This window comes from Pipra filicauda, unplaced genomic scaffold (genome assembly GCF_003945595.2).
Source record: "Pipra filicauda isolate LSUMZ 115617 unplaced genomic scaffold, ASM394559v2 scaffold29_size4552773_pilon, whole genome shotgun sequence".
Classification (NCBI taxonomy): Eukaryota; Metazoa; Chordata; class Aves; order Passeriformes; family Pipridae; genus Pipra; species Pipra filicauda.
In genome coordinates this window covers 1,849,264-1,868,122 of record NW_024104420.1, presented here as the reverse complement: position 1 = coordinate 1,868,122, position 18,859 = coordinate 1,849,264, and the positions used below count along the sequence as shown (strand labels likewise).

Here is an 18,859-nt window from a genome sequence, read left to right as displayed (position 1 = left end):
AGTCTTTTTTTTTTTTTTTTTTTTAATTTGGACTCCAAACTGTTTCAAGAACCAAAATTACAGCACTGGATTGATACTGTAATAGTTTCTTATGGAGATTCTAGTAAGACTAAATTTATAATTAATCATGCTGCATTATCCCTATAATCAACACAATCTCTGAAATTGCAACATTTCAGCAACAGGTAAAAAGTGGTTCTGTTAAGAAGGTCTATGGAAGGGCTTTTTCCCTTGCTTACTGAATGGTGAAAAAACATAAAGGATACAATATCAATGACGGTACTAAACAAAATAAAACCAACTGAACCAAAGGGGAAAAAAATACATATCCTACTAAGATATGAATAACATTTAATTAGACCAGAAGCACAACCTGGAACAATCTGTAACAAAACAAAACATGCACAACAGTGGGAAACCTGCCATTGATATACTCTGTAACACTGAATGTACAAAGGCTCAACTTTAAATTGTGCAGCTAGTAACCAGCTCACTGTACTTCCTCTGAGCTTTAAAAATATTTTCTTAAGCAGAACTAGCCAAAGATGTCTTCAAATACATTTGTTTTGAGTACTGGTAATTCAATGCTAACACCAAACCCAGGTTAAAATAATACATTCACATACAGATCAAGAGATTGCATATGACATAATTTTCCATGGAAAGTTATGGTTGAGCAGAAACATCAGGAATTAACAATTCTGTTTTTCAATCATTTTAGAAGTGTGAAATCTGACCAGAAAAGCTTTCCTAACTATGCTTAAAAGATATTCATCTTTTTTCTCTAGTTCCTGCAAAATTTTAGGAAAAAAGCTGCTGATACTCCCAAGTGTGACTCCCTGGAGAAAATGTACATACAATGTTTGCAATTACTAGGAAAAGTCCACTGGAAATTGAATTTATTACTTTACTAGTGAAAATACAGCAGCTGAACTAACAAAATCAGGTTGAGTGTTGATTTTTTTAATAACTACCTTTTATATCAGCAAATTCTATGGCAGAAATAGATTTTATTTCATGTTACCTATCTGTTCTACTTTTAATACCAATGGCAATGCAGGAAGTCCATAAATGTGAATCCTCAGGAGGCTTACACACATCACTGAGAACAGTAAAATGAATGGTTACACATCTGCAGTCTGAACTTTGAGATGAATACAAGTAGATTGCAAATGTGCATTTTTCAAATGATTGCACCCATTATTTTCCACTGACTCATGATTGTTGGCAGAAATGAATAATACATTTTAATACAGTATAGAGATTCAACAATCATAAATACAGAGAGTATGTATGAATATATCCATCTTCTCTGCATATATAATACTAAAGCTATAGGTTTTCATCTGTTTTTAATACTAAAACATCAAATAATGTACAATGCAGAACACTGCATCAATCATATACAAGTACAAGTGCCATTCAACATGTCTATAAATCCTCCATTAAACCTAGAGTTGAGACTGAACCAAAGACTTACATGGATCAAGTCATGGTCACTTGGAACACTGAGAGACATAAAATGCTGTATTATTTCATGTCAAGATTATTTGCAGCTCACTTCATTATTTCTAAGAATATCAGCGACTGAAATACAGTGCATTCTACAACAAAACCAGTGCTTATTCCCTCTAATTCAGGAGGCAATTACTAAATGATGATTGCAAGATCAGCTGACCAGACTTCTGAGGTGTTTTTCACAACCAGGACATTGCTAATGAAAGGAAATAAAATAGAGCCTTGTGTAGCTATTCGGTAACATTGTCAGAGGAAAGAATTAACTATTTGAATACCAAGAATGCCTTGCTTTGGATTTCTACATCCCCCTTGTAACATACCATAAGCCATTTGTCAAGACAACAACCGCTACTCATCCTGTACAGAAAATGCACAGAAAAAAGAAAATTCAACCGCTATATCCTAAATGGAGCCTAAAAGTGTTAAGCCCATGCGTCATCTGAACAGCACTCCAAAGAACATAAAACTTTACCAACATAAAGAAACACTACAGGACAAAGAGTGTGTAAGTGTACGCGCTGCTCTTGTACTTACTTAAGCAAGATTTGGAGATGTGCTTTTCTAGGAGAATTAAGCAGAATGTGTAGGAAACCAATGATTGCACACAATTCATAATCAACTTGAGAAGAAAGTGATACGTAAAAATATTCATGATAGTTTGATTTAACAACAGTTTACTGCAGGTATAATTTGAAAAGTACTGTGCCATAAAAGCATTCACAACTTCTCGTCTTTTGGCAAGGGTAATGAATATTGAACATCTGCAGGGCTGTTGTGAGTTCATGAACTACAGAAATAAAAAATTGCCTTCTTTTGGTAGCCTAGTCCTTATGTAAAAATCCAAAAATAATACGCTCTAGTAACAGCATCCACAAGGAATCAGATACTTGGCCTCAAAGTAAGACAGAGCAGCATAGGGCTTATGGCAACTACCGCTGCTAATGTAGGCTCCAATGCTTATGTTAGGATGAAATCAAGCATAGCAAGCTCAGCCTTTCCAAACCATGCATTGGTTTGGGAGGAGAGGAGGAATTCTATGTCAATGTCTTTAATAAAGCAGATGTGACTCATTGCACTCTCATTTAAAATCATTAACTGAGGTTTCTCTTTTTCCTGCTGAATCAACGGCAGCAGCACTGGGGGTAGTACCACTGGGGCAGTGATCCTTCCTAACTTTCTGCTGTCAGTACAGTCACTTAAATAAAATCATATTATTTGATACAGCAGTTTTGTGACACAAAACCTGGCTTTGGTTTCTCCTTAACACCTTGCAACACTCTTATTCACCCTACTTCCCCAGTGGCACTGATCATAGAACAATATGGAATTAATTTAATCAGTATATCATCCCAATAAATCTTTCAAAACTACTTTTTTATTAATTGAAGAACACATTTCATTTATATGTGTTGTTTCAATAAACCAAGTAATCAAAAATATCTTTACTTAACAAATTTTTAATGCTGAAAGCATCTGTTAGGTCATGTTGGGGTTTGAGGGGCCTTTTTAATTATTATTTTTAGAATGAGAAAAAGGCATTTTTCAAACACTTTCCTGTATCTTTCCTTTTCTCATTTAAATTACCTAACCCAAATTCAATAATTGCCAAGTAGAATTTCAACACCTTGTAGTCCCATTGTGGCCAGTTCAATTATTTCTAGAAATATTCTGGAAAAGAACTAATGCCAAACAGTGCTCTCAAGTTTGCAACATCCAAATGCTGTATTTGAAGTCAGAAATTTAGAACTTGCCTCATTTACATTTCTCTGCCAAAATATATATCCTGCATTCAGTCCCACGATGATTTCTTGCTTCATGTGAGCTTTAACTATAGATTCAAGGGAAAACTTCTATATAAGTAACATTTCCTGCAAGGGTCACAATATATCAAGTGTATCCATCATCTGTGTGAAGTCTATGCACCATCTTGCTCTCTGGTCCAAGGCCTGTTTCTCTGCAACAAGGATCAAACCACCTTCCTATTCTGTCTTCCAACTGCACCCTCTTTTATTCTCTCTCTTTTAATATATATGGGCGATCAATTCCACTGTCCCATCCTTTGTGCACTGAAATTCACTAGTATATCCAAAGGCTAAACTCTAACAAAATGTGATACCTCAAATTTCAAACTTCCCGTTTATTCAAAGTACATTCTACTCACAGTCTGGATCTCAGGCACCAGTGTGTGACCAGCAATACACTTCAGTTTGATATGTGAGTCAGCCTTATATACAGTACATCACAGATGAATGTATCTGTGCATATGGTGGCCATGGGCCAAAAAAAAAGAAACGTTGAACTCAAAAACTCACAAGAACTCGCTCTCCTTGTCACTCTGACCAACCCACTTTTGAGATTACTTGATGAATCACATCAATTTGATAAATACTGTATGAATATATTACAGGTATTTATTTTTCAAGTAAAGAAATATTGTTAAAAAAACTTTTAGCAAACTTTTAACTTTTACTGCAAACATGAACTTCTCTCAAAATCAGCAATGACCACTAACATCTATGAAAATATCTTCAGTTTGATAAAATTAAATGAACACAGGAGAGAAGTTTCACTATTTTTCATACTTTATTCCCAGACACAGCCTGTGAAATCGTTCGCAAAAATTCTTAAAAGTTAGCAGTGTAAACTACTGTAAATTTAAGCACTGTCAAAAAAGAACCTTTTCTTTCAGTTAAAGTTTGGTGGAAACTGGAAAATTCAGTGAAAAACAGCTAAATTATTCTTCAGAGATCAGAATGCTGTCCTTCAGAAACTGTCATTGTTTTTTTCATTTGAGTAATGAGAAATAGACTGCAACTGTACTGCTGCAGCTATACAATGTTATTATACATAGAGTATTGCTATCCAATATTAGTTGCTTAAAATATTTAAATATTAAAATATTATGAAGATAAGACCAACACCAGTGCTCAGTTGTACAGCTATTAGTGCTCCAACAGCAGTGTGGGATGAGGTGGCAGAAGTTCCAACTTTAGAAGTAGTAATATTATTTTAAGCTGTAATTTTGTAGTGTCTTCTTTCAGAGATTCCTAAAACACTTTACCAAGGGAAAAAAAAAATAACATTTTTGAAACTATATTAAGGAAATGAACCTCACTACATCAAAAACTACAATGTCACAAAATTTATGCATTGGCACATTCATTTACATGTACTGATTTTGATACAGAGATTAACTGAAGGACTATACTTTTACATTTTGCAAAAGGATACCTACTTTATGCAAAGCACAGCCAAACTACTCAGAAAAATCAGGTGGATATTTTCATTTCTTGTATTTCTCATCCAGCATTTAACTAGAATACATCTTACTAATTTTAGACTCTGTAAGCTCCACAGTGAGTGGAAGATCAGCTTTTTCAAGGATACTCATCAGTACTGTCCAAGTGTTTCACAAGCATTCCTTAATTCATTCACAGTCTCCACTACAGGATGAGAAAGCATTATTATCCCTACCTAGAAATTTGAAACACAGACAAAGGTGCTTACAGGAAGCCACAGAATAACAGCAAAGAGGCCAGGATGAGAAACATGGGAGCACATGGGATTTCCTGTGTATTTGTCCACATCTCCAGACTGTACTGATCACTGTCAGAAGTGGGAGACAGCTCTCACTGCAGTTCATTTCATGTATGTGTCCAACACCACAAGGCTCAGTGCAGACAACCTAAATATGAAAGCACATGGCTTTCACGGCTATCAGCCATATAACGATTTGGTTTTCATGCTTAGCAACACACAAGGCTACCACCACAGAGGCAGAGACACAGGCTATTCACTGTTGCCTTGTCTCTTCTTTTCATAGTGTTTCACAGAATCACAAAACAGTTGAGATTGGAAAGGAGCTCTGGAGGTCATCCGGTCCAAACCCCTGCTCAAGCACCATCAGCTAGAGCCAGTTGCCCAGGACTGCATCTAGATGGCTTTCGAGTATCCCCAAGGATGGAGACTCTACAACCGCTCTGTGCAACCTGTGCCAGTGCTTGGTCACTCTGACAGTGAAAAAATGTTTCCTGATATTCAGAAGGGACCTCCTGTGTATCAGTTTGTGTCTGTCGCCCCTTTTTCTCTCTCTGGACGCGACTGGGAAGAGCTTGGCTCAGTTCTCCTTGTACCCTACCAGTGGGTATTTTTTATATATTGACAAGATTTCTGCCTCGGGTTTCCTTCTCCAAGCTGAACAGTCCCAGACCGCTCACCTTTTCCTCACATGAAATGCTTCAATCGCTTATTCATTTTTACGGCCCTTTATTGGACTCTCTCCAGTCTCATGTCACTCATACTGGGAAGTCCAGCACTGGACACAGCACTGCACCTGTTGCCTCTCTTTTCACTCTGCTGAATAGAGGGGATGGCTTAGCTTCCTTGACCTGCTGGACATACCCTGTCCAGTGCTGACCAGAATACCATTCACCGCCTTTGCCAAAAGGGCACACTGCCACTCATGTTCAACCTGTTCAACAAATATTGTTAAAAAAACTTCTAGCAATTTTACTGCAAACATTAACTTTCCTGAAAATTAGCACCAGGGTCTTTTCTGCCAAGCTGCTTATCAGCTGGGTGGCCTCCAACATATATTGGTGCATGGGGTTGTTCCTCCCCTGATGCAGGGCTTTGCTCTTCAGTGCAGTAACATGAGGTTACTGTCTGTCTGCTTCTCCAGCCCTTACAGATCCCTCTGACTGGCAGAACACCACTCTGGCCTATGTGCCACTGCTGATGTGCTGAGGGTGCACTGTGCCCCACCATCCAGATCATTAACGATGATGTTAAACAAGATTTGACCCCTGGGATACACTGCTAGTCACTGGTCTCCAACTAGATTTTGTTTCATTGCTAACAACATACAGCCCATTTTCAAGCCACCTCACTGCCTGCTTTTCCAGTCTGTATACAGACAGCTTCTCTGTGAGGATCTTCTAGAAGACAGTGTCAAAGGCCTCACTAAAGTCTGGGTAGACACCATTCACTGCTCTTCCCTCATCTACCACGCTAGAGATTTCATCATAAAAGTTTATTGAGTTGATCAAGTATAACTTCCTCACCATGCTGACTATGGCTGATGATTTTCTTGTTTTTCATGTGCCTGGAAATGGTTTCCAGGATTAGCTTCTCCAGCCTCTTCTCAGGGATTGAGATGAGGCTGTCTGGCCTGTAGTTCACTGGGTCCTCCTTCCTGTGTTTCTTGAAGATAGGAATATATTTGCTTTCCTCCAGCCTTCACGTACTTCTCCCAGTTACCATAATTTATCAAGGGCTATTGAAAGTGGCCTCACAATGACAGCTCCCTCAGAACTCACGGATGCATCCCATCAGGGTCTGTGGATTTACTTATGACCAGTTTCCTGAAGTATTCCTTGCCGTGATCCTCTTCTACCAAGGGTATATCTTCCTTGCTCCAACCTTTCCACCCTGAAGGCCAGGCTTGCTAGTAAAGACTGAGGTAAAAAATGCATTCAGTACTTCCACCATATCCGTGTTCTGTGTAACCAGGTCCTCCGTATTGTAGTTGCCAAGCCACCCTCCATGATATTTGAAAGTCAGGGCAGTCAGTTGAAGTCCCAGGTGACTGGAAAAGGGGAAACGTACCCATCTTTAAAATCGGTAGAAAGGAGGACCCTGGGAGCTACTGACCTGTCAGCCTCACCTCTGTGCCTGGGAAGATCATGGAACAGATCCCCCTAGAAGCTTTACTATGGCATGTGGAAGACATGGGGAGGTGATTCTAGATGGCCAGCACAGCTTCACCAAGGGCAAGTCCTGCCTGACCAACCAAGTGGCTTTTACGATGGGGTGATTCCATCGGTGGACAACAAAAGAACAGAGGATGTAATTTATCTGGACCTCATAGTCCCCCACAACATCCTTTTCTCTAAACTGGAGAGATAGGGATGGACTGTCTGATGAATTGGTCAGATAATCAAATCCAGAGAGTGGTGGTCAACAGCTTAGTGTCCAGATGGATGCCGGTGACAAGTGGTGCCCTCAGTGGTCTGTATTGGGACCAATGTTATTTAATATCTTCATTAATGACATACATAAAGGGATCTAGTACACCCTCAGCAAGGCTGCAGAGGACACTAAACTGACCAGTCCTTTTGACGCACTTGAAAGTCAGGATGCCATCCAGAGGGACCTGGACAAGCTCAAGTGGGTCCATGGGACCTTCATGAGGTTCAAAGAGGCCAAGTGCAAGATGCTGCACCTGAGCTGGGGCAACCCCTGGTACCAACACAGGCTGAGGGATGGAGGGATTGCGAGTAGCAGCAAGAAGGACTTGGGATTGCTGGTGGATGAGACACTGGATGTGACCCTGCAGTGTGCACCCGACAGCCCAGAAAGCCAGTTGCATCCTGGGCTGCATCAAAAGAAGAGTGGGCAGAAGGTCGAGGGACGTGATTCTGCCCCTTTATTCCAGCCTTGTGAGACCCCACCTGAGCTGCTGCATCCAGCTCTGGGGTCCTCAGAACAGAAAAGAAGACATGGACTTGTAGGATTAAATCCATAAGAAGGCTACAAAGATGATTGGAGGGATGGAGCATATCTTGTAAAAGAATTGGGATTGTTCAGTTTGCAGAGGAGAAGGCTCCAAGGAGATCTCACCTGTAGGTGAGAAGGCTCCAAGGAGATCTTCCACCTGAAGGCCTACAAGAAAGCTGGAGAGGGATTTTAAAGAAGGGCTTATAGAGATAAAACAAAGAACAAGAGTTTTAAACTAAAGGACAGCAGGTTTAGATTGGATGCTAGGAAGAATTCTTCCCTGTGAGGGTGGTGAGGCACTGAAACAGGTTGCCTAGTGCATTAGTGGATGTCCCATCCCTGGAAGTGTTCAAGGCCAGGTTGGATGGGGCTTTAAGCAACCTGGTCTAGTGGAAAGTGTCCCTGCCCATGGCAGAGCGGCTGGAACTAGATGGTATTTAAGGTTCCTTCCAACACCCACCACTTTGTGATGATTGTTTCTTTACCCTGTTGTCTATGTGTATTCCAGCTCCATTAGTAAATGAGCCAAGGATGTCTACTAAACATTCTTGACCACCATGCAACTTGCCAAAAAGGGGAAGAGCAAGGACATCATGAAGCAGTTCTCACATTTTTTACCTTATAAGCACCTGACTTTGTAACCATTGCAAATCTGCTAACTATTCATGTAATTTCCAATTATGGTTTGGTTTTGGGTTTTTTTCCAAGGAGGTTTAACCAGAAGAAACAGTTCTTTGCTTCCAGCACACAAGGTGTGTAGAGAACAGTCCCGTGGGACTACATAATGCCCCCAGCATTATGCAGGATTATGGAGGGGTCTGAGAAAGACTAAGTACACCATGGGAAATACACTGAGTCTCATAGTTTGAAGATGCTGGAGCTGTTCAACACGAACAATGAATCTTTCTCAAAACAAAAAACTGTTAGATCTCCATAGTACAAAAAGATGTTTCTATTGACAATTTGTGGTTCCCTATTATATTTTCTTCCAATTTTATAGGTGAAAAGACTTGAGCCATTTATTCAAGACCACGTGGTGCTAGAACCAGGCTTAGCTTGCATTCTTGCATAGCATCCAGTGAACTAACACTATTCTTTTTCCTCAGAAAGGTGTCAAGGACAGGCCTAAGAAGTACTTCTTTTAAAGAAGTGTCTACTAAAAGATAAGAGAAGATTTTATTTATTTCAGTTTAAGCATTTATCTAGAAACAACATATTTTCTTGGCAGACAAGTAAGTTGCAGCATTCCACCAGGCTAAAAAGCTCATGCTACTCCTCTAAAGCATGCCTCGTCACATAACACATGCTTTATTAGAATCTATTTTGTATTCCACTGTTTGACAGTATTCACTCTTATGTGAAATATTTTTGTGCCATGAAAAAAATTTGCATGAATTAATCCTTTTATATCCTAACTTCACTTTTCAAACCATGTTTTCTCCCTTGTCTTTGTTAAATAGCATGAAAATTGTCCAGTAAAAGAACTGGATACTCAATGGGTATTTTCAGAATATATCCTTAGATATAGATCAATTTTGCAGTTCTCTGCAGGGTTTTTTTGGTTGGTTGGTTGGTTCTTAAGAAGGAAAGGAGAGTCTATTTCTGAATTAAAAAATACTAAAAGTATACTTGTCGTCAAACTTTACTCATACAACAAGCTACCTTAATTGGAAGTACACTTCATTGACAAGCATGTGGCATAATTTAACAACTAATCTGTCTGTCAAACCAAAAATAATGCTTACTACATAAATTAAAAAAAGCAAAAACTGCAAATGCCCCAGCAATGAAACAAACAAACCAATAAAAGAACCCCACAAACCAAAACAACAAGAAACTCTTGGTATTGCTGGGATTTTCTTTGAAATGTTCAAAACTCATACACATTACTTCTCTTAAAAGCACACTCAAAGCCTTTTTAACAGAGTTGGATTGTGTTTTATATATTATAGTGATCTTACTGTTATTGCTGATATTTTTCATATAATTTCACTTCTTTTTTTCCCTGTGGTCTAGATTCAGTGCTTTGATAAAGGACATTTTAAAATGCTCACTTTCTAACACCACTTCAACCTGGTCTCTCATCTGGATTTTAACTCTTGCAAAAATGTGTGGCCTGGATCCGAAGGTTCTTTAAGGTTGAGCTTAACAATCAAATTTAGAATAGGGACTCTAAAATTAATTTTTGGAGTGCAAAATTGTCAGAAATCTCTCCTACACTCCACTGCCCATTCTATAATTCCTTACAGAGAGGAACTATATAGTGAAATAGTCAATTAAACTCAGTGGAAAAGAAATGAAGACTGTGTCAGTACAAAGAAAAAGAAACACAAGTCCAGATGCAGAGCATCCACCAACAAGGTTGCGGCAAAGCAGTGGGCATGCAGTTGTCAATTATGTCACCGTGTGTAGGAGTATCCACGATAGTGCAAATCGAGAGAGCACAGTTAAAAATAGCAGTGGAGACAGATGAAAGTAGACTTCAGCATGGTTTAACAATCTGTCCAGAAGGCTTGCAAAGCCCTCTCTTAAGTCTAGGCTGGCATGTCTTCATATCACATATAGATCAAAGCTATTACAGAGCTGTCTGCATGTCCTGCAATCACACTACTCGATTGCAGTGTAGACACATCCAAAAATAGAGCTACTGTAGATATGTTCATCTAAAAACTGCATTTGCAAAACGAAAAGTCTGGAAGTCTACTGTAAAGCGTATGAGACCTGATGAGGAACATATGCTAGAGAGTGTCCATTTTGTTAAATTCTATTAGCTGTGCTAATTCTGTCCTCTGCAGAACCTCCTTCCCTTGTACTCCTGGAGTACACTGTAACACATGTTGGTTGGCCTTTCCTGTGGGGATTTGCAAAGTCAGGCCAGGTTAACCTGAACCTTCACGTTCAGCAACTCACTGAGCTTTACCTCTGAGGAAGAGACACTGTTACACTCTACAGGCAGATGGAGACAATCGTGTTACCTGTAAACAGCACTCATTCCTATTCATGCATTAGCTGGATTCTGAAGCCCTAACTGAAGCAGGTATATTAGTTACACAATCACAGAATATGCCTAGTTGGAAGGGACCCACAAGGATCATCAAGTCCAACTTCCGGCCCTGCACAGGACCATTCCCAAGAGTCACACCATGTGCCTGAGAGTATTGTCCAAATGCTTCTTGAAACTGTCAAACTTGATGCTGTGACCACTTCCCTGGCGAGCCTGTTCCAGCATCCAACTACCCTCTGGGTGAAGAACCTTTTCCTAATATCCATCCTAAACCTCCCTTAACACAACTTCAGGCCACTCCATCATGTTCTGTCACTGGTCACCACAGACAAGAGATCCCTGCCTGCATGCTTCTTCCTCTCACAAGGAAGTTGTACACTGCAATGAGGTCTCCCCTCAGTTATCTACTGGTTCAAGGCCAGTGATTTCAGAAGAACATCAAGATACCAACAACACCTTTACCAGGGGTAGAACTTACTGTGAGGCAAAAAGCCAGGAGCTGATAAAGTCCTATGGATTCAGGACCTCCTCTCCCCAAACACTGGTTTGCTGCACAGCTGTACCACTACATCCTCTACTAGCGACAGACTACTACAGACACTGCATTCTCTCAAGAATGGCTTACTACCATTTGTCCAGCAAGTGACCAAAGGGATCTACATATGTTCTTGAACTGACTGTGTAATAAATGATTCACTCTGGGGAGATTTTGTGTGCATTTTGCTAAATGACAACCAGAAGACAAGTTAGGAAGGAATGCAGTTATTCAGCACGCTTAGCTGCCTTACCAGGAGAGTATAAAGACACATAAGCTAGTGTTGACTCAGACATTTAAAGCTCTGGTAGGAATTGGATCGCAGCAGCAGGGGTTAATTACTCATGGGTTAATTTACCGTGGGAAGAAGCAAGTTAGCAAAATACAGAAAGTTCTAGGTGCAGGGATAAAAATCCTTTGTTGTTGCCTGTCTCTCTGGAAACTGTAAGCACATGCAAAGTTGTGCTTCAGTTAGCTGTCTGGACTTGGGCACCTCAGCACTTAATCATAGCGAAATTTCCAGTCACCAAGCACTGCTGTCCTGGCAACTTCCACCAAATTGGGAGAAGCTGCTGACTCCTTTGAAAGGACACCCTGACAAATTAGAGGGCTGGGCAATCACCAACCAGATGAAATTTAACAAGGGCAAGTGTCTGATTCTGCACCTGAGACAGGGCAACCCCAGATGTAGGGACAGACTGGGGAACAAGTGGCTGGAGAAGGAATGAGAGGCACTGTGGAACAGGACCTGAGGGTTCTGCTTGATGGCAACTTCACTATGAGTCAGCAATGTGTCCTGGCAGTCAAAAAAGGATCAATTATATCCTGGGGTGCAACAAGCACAGGGAAGCATTCCTCTACCTTAAAAATGTCAATTTAATACCTACATGAGCACTACTCTCAGTTCTTACCATCGAAAGAACAATACCCAGTGTCCTGAGGTACATCAGCTGCAGCATCGCCAGCCAGCCAAGGGTGGTGATTTTCCCACTCTGCTCTGTGCTGGTGAAGCCTCACCTTGAGTACTGTGCAGTTTTGGGCACCACAATATAAGAAGGATCTAAAGCTATTAAAGGGTGTCCAAAGAAGGGCTAAAAAGCTGATGAAGGGCCTAGAGGGGAAGCCATAGGAGGAGCATCTGAGGTCACTTGGTCTGTTCGGCCTGCAGAAGAGGAGACAGGGGAGATCTCATTGCAGCCTACAGCTTCCTCACAAGGGGAAGAGGAGGGACAGGCACTGATCTCTTCTCTGTGGTGACCAGTGACAGGACCCAAGAGAACTGCATAGAGCTGTGTCAGGGAAGCTTTCTTTAGACTGGATATCAGAAAAAGGTTCTTCAACCAGAGGGTGAAGGTTCTTCACCCAGGAAGTGGTCACAGCACCAAGCCTGTCAGAATTTCAACGTTAATGAAAAGCAAGTAATTAATGACGTAAGTATAACTCCATTTCCTGGTAATTCCATTCTGTAACTCAAGGTAAGTTTTTGCCCATGTCCTAGCAACAAGCATAAATATTGTGCTTTATCCAGTATTCAACATATGAGTTTGCAAAATGATAATATCTCAGAAATTAACATAATTCAAACACATACCTTAAGACTCTTTGCATGTACAAAGAGGAAAAACAAGTACACTTAGACTTAGAACAACAGAAGTGTGGGTCAGGGAATGTGACACAGTTCATTTACCCTCAGCACTCTTCTGCTTCTGTGTACACTATTTCCCAAATATATTCTGCTTCATTTTGTTTGGTGCTTGTTTGCTTTTAAAAACATCTTGGAGATAGCTTTTACAAATATTCAATAAGTGTCTTCAATATTTAGAATCTTGAGCCAATTCAAAAGCAACTTGGGCTCTTCATATATTTACTGCTGGGACTCAACTGGAACTGACAGAATAGCATATAAAAGGCAGGATATTTAGAGCTGTATTTTAGTAAACAAGAACACGAGGTAGGTACATGCACATATAAGCATGGCAACAGTTATATGTTGTTAGTCTGGACAGTTAAAAGCATTTCCTAATTCTTAAAAAAAAAAAAAAAAAAAAAAAAAAAAAAAAAAAACAGTCAGTGTGGCCAGATCCTGCAAAAGAGCTAAATGGATGGATAACCATCAGAGCAGTGTAGCTTCAAATCACAATCACGTGCATGCCCCTGTTACGCACATCAGAGAATCACAGAATAGCTGGGGTTGAAAGGGACCTTTGGAGATCATCAAATCCAATCCCCCCAATAAAGCAAGTTCACCCAGAGCAGATTGCACAGGATCATGTCCAGGCTGGTTTTGAATATTCCCAGGAAGGAGACTTCACAACCTCTTTGGGCAGCCTGTTCCAAGAAAGCTATGTAGCACAGCTTGATTTTTACTCAAAGATGTAAACAAGTTGGCTAAAATGGGGGGGGTTGAAGGGAAGTGCTAAGTTCCTGATTAGAATTACATTTTAAATGGAATGTTCCAGACTGATACAGTAACAATAAAGCAGAAGGGGAAAGGGAGGGCGGATTTATATATAAGGAGAGGTCATATAATAATACACTGTATTGAGTTTAAAAGATAAGTAAAACAATGCTTTTTTCTCTGGTATAAACAAAAATAATGCCAGCAGTTTGACTGCAAACAAGAACTGAGGAAGAAACAGAACTGAAAAGGAAATGCTTACAGCAAACCTTACAAACCTAATGCTATGCTTTAATGAGGAAAAACACATTTTCAAGCATCGCTCAATAATTCTTTAAAAAGTGCAAATCAACCCCATTCATGTTCAAAGTAAGCTTTTGCAAACACCCCTTAACATACAACAAAATATACATAATGGAGGATTGCCCTGACTGCCAAACTATAGTGGCTCAATTGTACTTCTCTTTGATAACTCTAAGATCTTCAGATCCCCGAATCACTTAGAGCTTTATCTTAGAGGATGAAATCACAGTTCCACCTTAGACAGGGAAGTGGCGGATGACATTTCTACCAAAATAGTTAATTATTTTCCCCACTCACTTTAAAGCTCTCTTAGGATCTTAAATCAATAAAGTATCTGATGCATATGTTCTATTTTCTTGTTTCCAATGGTTCCATGGTGCATATAAACCTATTGTAGAACCATATTTGCATTTAAAGAGAAATTCTCTTGTGTTTTCTCTGCACCTGCTCCATGTAAGCCTATCTTCTCTGCCTCCTTTGAGAAAAAGAGATCTGCCAGAAAAAGAGGGAGCGCAGACACAATGCTACTCCAAGTCCTCTTGCCAATAATTTAAGCACTATTTCCTTTAGTTTAGTTTAGTTATGGCCCTATTCTGACAACAGTCGAGAAGAACTATTTGCCCCTCCAAAATCCAACACTTCTCAACTTTTTCTAACATATTTTTAATCTTGACAAGGAACATATATATTTCAACTCTACAAAATTGCTGTATTTTCTAAGCAATGCATAGTAAAGCATTGGCAAGTGGATTCCTTACAAAGACTTTCACCTGAAAAATACAAACTTTTGTTTATTTTACTTGGCATTAACTATAATTATCATGGCTGCATAAGGAAGGATAAGCATATTCTTCTCCTGACATTTTACTTTCAACTGTAGCCTGAAAGAGATGTAGGTTTATCCTAATAAAACTGAAACAAAAAGGGTAATTGCTCCCTTCTCTTCCCCTCTTTGCTCATGATTCATGGGCTGCTTCTGGAGCTTCATGCAGGTAATCAGAGACAGGCAAGGCTGGAAATAAAGCTGTGCTGCACATCTCATCTAGTCCACTGAAACATTTAAAAGCCAGATGAGGGAAATAACTTGCTGCATTCCACAAAGGCTGCTGGAACTACCGGTCTTTGTGCTCATGAGATGCGGCATCACCACTCCATGCACACATGACACCGAACGATGTCACAACTACTGCCAATGTAAATTTTGTGCTGCTGGTCATGACAGCTGAATAACCCCCATCAGCCTGCCTCTGGCTGTGTGCTCCTCCTTTCTTGCTGGCATCTTGTCACACATGGAGGCAACATTACACGCGCGTCTCCACTTCAGAGCACAAAACTATAGTGGCCACAGCAGGGCCGTCCCACTTACCCCTTCCTGTTTCTAATCAGACAAGTGTCCAAGAAGAACAGAGTTGCTGTGGGTGTAGATACAACAGGGGTCTGGGACATCCTGGAAGGAGACTGTGTGAGGAAGAGAGCTGCACCAGTGTGGGTGGTATCCCTTCTCATACGTGTGTGGGATGAAGACTTCTTGCACCTATGGAGTCTGCATGGGAACAAGTATTGGCTCCCAGGAAGATCGCACAATTGGGAAGCAGAGGGGCACTTCCTAGTTTTTCAAGTTCTGCTGATGTCTGGACAAAAAGTGGTTACAAAATACATAATATTTGGGATCACAGTTTCTCATTCATGAAAAAAAAAATTACCTATCACTTATTCACAGTACTTCATGAAGGGACAGAATCTCCCAAAATATCGCATAGTCACCTTTGTCCAAGAAGTCTACTTTTTTTTACATGCAGCACTTTGTAAACTCAGAAGCTGGCCCCAAAGAACTCATGTCATACTTAACTTGCCATGTTGCTGTCACTAGAGAAAAAAACATTAAGAAGAGGAGCAGCTTCTATCTAATCTGATTTACTATCTTCTATACAACTTTTACTACCTTCTACAGAACTTCTATAGAACCTGAAACACTGTCCATCTCCTTATGCCAAAATGCCACTTAAAGCATTTTGAGTAGCCCACACTGGACTACTGGAGGGTTTTTTTAATAGGCTCCTCGGATTTGGAGTAACTCTTCACTGGGTTAGTCCTCCGATGTAATTCTATTTTACCCATTTTTTCAACAAGCTACAAGCCACATATGCTTTCTGCAGCATGCTAAATCAATGACACAGACCAGAAACCACGGAGACCTGAAAAATCACTGAATTGCCAGTTTAAGACAGTGTCAGTGCCTGCGATAAGCGGAACAATCAGTTTGCGTAAGCTGGTCTTGACACACGAAAACATGCAGAAATTAGACATACCACACCTCACAAAGGGAGCCTTTTCACACCGGGCATGGGTAGTATGTCTCTGCGCTAACTAATGGAACACCAAAAGGAAAAGTTACAATTTTCCAATTGTAACTATAGTGATGAGGCAAATGTCTTCTTGACAACTGCGCAGGTCAAATTCTAACTGTTTTATATACATGAAAAGTGCTTCTTACTGTTTAACATCTCACTGTGTCTTGAGCAACTCCCCAAGGCTGCTCTCGAAAACAGGTTTCCAGCTTACCTGCAAAATCTTCCAACTATGGCTCCAGTATCACACCAGGCAGACTTGCAGGCTTAGCAGTACAAAGAGAGAAGTGGCTTACCAAGTTCAACAGGCACGAGCTCACCCATGAGCTAGTTGCAGAGGATTTTAGGCTGAAGAAGCTCATGTTTATGGGTGGTAGTTAGGCAAAAGGTCAAGCTTTTTATGGCTCATTGGAAGCACATGCAGTACATATAACTCCTAAATTCAGTAAGGGCAGGACACCATGAAAGTCTGCTACAGCATGCTGCACAAGGCTAAAATACACGCACATCATTCTACATAACTTCTTGCCGCGGGACCAGTGATATTTGCACAAGACATAAAGTGATTTTGATTTTCCAATGCTATGATTGTATAACTTTCTTCAGCCATCTAAATAACACAAAAGGGTCCAATAGTCAAGTGATTTGCTTAAGCATAATTTTTTAAAACTTCTTTTCAGTTACCTTTTGCTGTTGGATTGCTGAGGTGTAAAACGAGGCTATGCTTCCAAGATTTTCCATGGAAGCACAGGCACTAGCAGTTCTTTGGTGGGTTTTCGATTGGGGGGACTTTTTGAAAAGCAGTTGTGACTGATTAGTATCTCTGTAAGAGTTGTGGCTTTAAGCCAATCATTGAAAGTGCCGTCAGGTGATGACACTGACAATGAAGACAGACTGTTTGGGAGTTGGTTTTTATCCAGTACCATCAGACCTGATCCTCGAGCTCTTCTTCATATAGACTGCATTTGCTCACACAAAAATGCTCACTGATACGAGCATGAAAAAGGTTTGATCTCTGGTGCTGCAAAAACACGATTTTGGGCTCACCCAAGTATAAGCCTTGGCACAGTTTTTCTACCCGACGACTTGGCATTTATTTCCCCCCAGTTACAAACATGCAATTCCTACTTGATTTTCTTCCAGATTTCGGCTTGCCCAGCGGGACAGGAGGGTGCTGACAGCCGGGTCCCCGCCCGGGCGCCCGGCTCCGAGCAGAGCAGCAGTGGATCTGGGTCGGCTCCGAGTGTCAGCGCCTTACACCGCGCTACAAGGGCTTCGCGGCGGCACATCGCGGGGCTGACATCACGTATGCGCTCAGCCCCAGCAAAACCCCCCGCGTTCAGCCCTGATTTCATGCGGAAAGCACTTCCCCGGGGCGGGCTGGCAGGGGCCGGGGCTCGGCCCCCGCTCGCCGCTCCCGCCCCCCGGCCGCGTCCCCCGCCGCCCGGGCAGCGCCGCTCCCGCGTCCCCGGGGGACGGCAATACCCGCACCCCCCGCGGGACACCCCGGGCTCGGCTCCGCGCCCCCCTCCCGCCGCCCCGAGGGACAGTGCTGTCGGCGGCAACAAAGCCCCTCGTCCGAACGGCTCCGCTGCCCTCGCCTCACCTCAGCCCTGCGCTCCGCTCGGCCGCGGCCGCTCCACGGCAGCCGCGGGGTGATGGAGACAGGGAAGGACCCAGGTGACGCCTCTCGGCTGCCGCCCCCCCGCCACTCTACGCCGGTGCAGGCAGCGCTCCGCCAGCGGCCCGGCTCCCCCGCCCCGCCCTCCGCCTCTGTCCTGCCACCGGCCAGCGGCCGGGAGAAGGAGGAGGAGGGAAGGAGGAGAAGAAGAAGAAGAAGGAGGGAAGGGGGGGCGGCCCCGCCCGGCCCCGCTGCGTCACAATGCGGGGGGCGCTGCCACGTGACCGGGGGGCGGGGGCTGTGCGGGACCCCCGCGCTCCCGGGGCGGCCCCGGCGGAGGTGCTGGGAAGTGGGAGCAGGGTTCCCGTCCCGCCGGGAGCCGCCCCCGCCCGCCCCGCGGGTCCTGCGCGCGTGTGAAGCGATGCCCGTGGTATCCGAAGTCGCTGCGCCGTCGTGACAAATCGTCCGCGCGTGGCACAGTGCTGCGCTAAAAAAACACGAAAATGCAGAGCTCGAACCTGAACATGTCGAGTTCATTCCGCTCGCATCTGTTTGAAATAAAATTTAATGGGTTGGGGGGGGGGGGGGGGGAGTTTTGTTGTTTGTTTGTTTTATTTTGATCTGCTGTAAAACC

At 42.1% G+C, this 18,859-nt stretch overlaps 1 protein-coding gene across 4 annotated transcripts in view; it reads right to left on the bottom strand.

The window, feature by feature from the left end:
- Nucleotides 1-18,379, bottom strand: part of LOC113982264 (synuclein alpha interacting protein) — a 93,455-nt gene extending 75,076 nt beyond the window's left edge. For 3 of the 4 annotated variants that reach the window (XR_005564249.1, XM_027710313.2, XM_027710317.2), the window contains exon 1: nucleotides 18,211-18,379. The gene's annotated coding sequence lies outside the window, so the exon portion shown is untranslated. Of the gene's footprint in view, nucleotides 1-17,732; nucleotides 17,754-18,210 lie in introns of those variants that run through there. The other variant, XM_027710315.2, reaches the window with a different exon arrangement.
- Nucleotides 18,380-18,859: the final 480 nt, after the last annotated feature.